The sequence below is a fragment of the Austrofundulus limnaeus genome, unplaced genomic scaffold (genome assembly GCF_001266775.1).
Source record: "Austrofundulus limnaeus strain Quisiro unplaced genomic scaffold, Austrofundulus_limnaeus-1.0 Scaffold209, whole genome shotgun sequence".
NCBI lineage: Eukaryota > Metazoa > Chordata > Actinopteri > Cyprinodontiformes > Rivulidae > Austrofundulus > Austrofundulus limnaeus.
The window spans coordinates 403,473-406,790 of record NW_013952611.1 but is presented as its reverse complement, the minus strand read 5'-3'; positions in this window follow the sequence as shown (position 1 = coordinate 406,790).

Here is a 3,318-nt window from a genome sequence, read left to right as displayed (position 1 = left end):
AGTCCCCCAGGACGAGCTGGAAGGTGTCGCTGCGGAGAGCGGGGTCTCTCTGCTGCCCCCCATGACCCGATCCAGGATAAGCCGGCTGGACGGACAATTTATATTGTTAGTCTAAATTATTACATTTAAAATTATAACTCTAATTCAAGCAGAATAGCCTATTGTCAACATAATTATGGAGTGTGATTTATTTTCAACTCAAAATATCTTCAAACTAACGAAATATAAAGTTATTAGTGAAGAAAACCCGTCTGGACAACAGCAGACTGACTGCTCGTAAAATATACGATAGGTCTGGACCACTCGTGAATTTTGTTCGTATCTGAAAAAAATCTTAGAATAGGAAAACATTGGTGAATGCCACAAATTCTCCTAAATCACTCGTACGCACAACTTAAGAACAAATCTGTGCGTACGAACGGTTCTTGCATGAGGCCCATTGAGCCCAAACACAAAGCCAATGAAACTCTCAGTTGGTTTCAGAGAAAGAAAATAAAGCTGCTGGAATGGCCCAGCCAATCACGTGACCTGAATCCAACAGAAATTCATGGAAAGAACTAAAGATCAGAGTTCATAGAAGAGGTCCATTAAAGACTGTTTGTGTGGAAGTATGGGCCAAAATCACACCTGAGCAATGCATGCCACTGGTTTCTCCAAACAGGAGGCGTCTTGAAGCTGTCATTGCCAACAAAGGCTTTTGTACAAAGTATTAGATAAATTTCAGTAAGTGTGTTCAATACTTTTTTCCCTGTGTCATTCCACATTATTACAAATAACTTCATTTCTGGACATTTATGGTTTGATTTCTTTGTACTGTATGTATGGATCACTTGGGTTGTTACCGACATCTGGTGAAAATTTCATGCCATTAGCACCTCTAGTAATATATTTACTGAGAAAAATGTTGACGTGTTCAATACTTATTTTACCCGCTGTATATACACATACACATATACTGTACATACTGTATATCTAAACATACACATATGCACATACCATTCAGTCAGTGTCCGAATAGAAAACCAGGATGTAAACACCTGTTTGTTTGCGATTGTGAGCATGCATGTACTGTGTATACAAGATCGCTCCAATGGAATTTTCAAAGTGACTGTGGGGGGACCACAGACCCGACCCGCAAAGCAGGAAGCGGACATAAGGGAGATATGGAGAGCGCATAGCTTTGCAACACATACTCTAAGTATTAAGTGATCAGAAGCACATTTGTGACATCTGGTATCTAGCTGGTATCTTCTAGCCAAGATTCTGATGTTTCTGTAGATACCAAACATGTCCATGTTTAACTAAAAGAACTATTATTAATTAAAGAAGAAAACCAGATATTCGGGCTCAAGAGATGAATGAACCAATTGGCAGGCTGAACTTTTGTTGCTAGTTGAATAGCCCTGCAGTAGACATTATGCATTTCTTGAAGGAAAAAACAAACAATAAAACAAAACAAAACAATACAAAACAACACAAGACAAAACAAAACAAAACAAAACAAAACAAAACAAAACAAAACAAAACAAAACAAAGGTTGAGTCTGAAAACCTAGTTATAAACATCCAAGGATGTTCAAAAATTCTGCAGTTTGTTCCTTTTAATGCTCTGTGTTTTTTCTTATACAAGAAACTTGTTTTTGTTCATTATTTATCCCACAAATTTCACAAATAAACAACTTAAATAATGTGTAGAAAAAAACAGCCAACAGCAAACTTTTTCATTTCGGGAAATCAGTTCTCAGGGGTTACATTGTTTGGGGTCATCTTTAGGTCACTCTGGGCATCCATTAGTGGCCTTATTTAGAGACTCATCCCTTTAGAAGGAGTGATTGGCCAGCAAAGACAAAGAATCATTACCTTTGCCCGCCCCCTCCCTGCCAGCAGTCAATAATGAGGGATCATTAAAATGAATAGATGGACATTCCCCTTTTCTCCGGATCCTTATTGCAAAATCAGTGTCAGGGGAAATGAAGATTGAGCTTGAAGAAGGCGTCTAAAAGCCTCACAGTGATTGTCATGAACTCATCTCCAGTGCCAGGCTCCTTTATATACTGTAAGAGTCTGCACCTGCCTGAACTCCTGACTAACAAGAGCTTTTACTGCAGCCCATTAGGAGCATTCCTAATGCATGCTACCTTCAACATAAACATTCTGCATATGTACCAAAACATTTACAGCTAACAATGAGGGAATTATTGCTTTGGATGTCTGTCCTCTTTATAAAAAATTTGAACTCACAGAGTAAACTAGAAAGGGATTTATGATGCTACTATGATGCTTTATCTTTGATGTGAAGAACAGAGAGCTGGCACTGTGATCATATAAACAGGCACTTAAGGATAATTTTCACTTTTCACATTGCTTATTCTCAGTCATCTGTCCCCACCACTGAATTTTATAAAGCCTTACACAAGACGTTATGCATCACAGAAACACGAGCAGTTTGAGCTGAATGATTGCAGACGGAGAAGAATAGGCGGCACAAGATCTTTTCCATGCCCTGTCTGGTTCTGAGTGTCTCTTAATGTGTCTTTTAAAAAAGTGACGTGTCTGTGGGTCTGCCACGATGTGACTAAGTAATACACTGAAACTGTTGCATGTGAAACAGTCTCATAAAAAAGATAATGGTTTTTGTACACCTGTGGAGCCTGAAGATTCCACCCCAAACAGATTAAAAGAACATGTGTAAAAACACGATCACCCCTTCCCCCAGGCTTTCACGCACATATGGTTCTCATATGCTTTCCAAAGGTAACTGATAAGAAGGGCCGTTTATAGTTATCAAACATGTGTTTCTGAAGAATAAAGAAATCGCAAAACTGACTCGCGGGACCAAATGAGACTGGATGCAGTGCTGACTTCTATGAGGCAGAACTGTCACCAGTCTTGCAGTATGGTCAAGTCATTATCTCTTAAAGCATCTTTTAAAGCCACCCCCATGGTTTTCTCAACATGCCCTTCATAACAGAGGTATATTGAGGATTTACTGGGTGCAGATGGTCGGTGAAAGACAAGGGCAGCAGCTCCAGAACTCTGTGCCTATTCACTGTCCTTATAAAAGCCCAAATCAAATGCTCTGTGGGAATACAAAAGGAGAGGAAGTGAGGCAATAAAGATGATATAAATCTGTACAATGAAACTTCTAAGTCATGCTCTCTTTCAGGTGGTGTGTACATATGGACTTTGGTGAAAAAAGGCACGTGGTGAGGGAGTTATGATCAGGGACAAACATTTATTTTGTTCGTGTGCTGTCATCTTTACCAAAAGATTGTTGTTGAGTTGTCTCTCTATGAGTATCCTGATGAATAGTAGATAA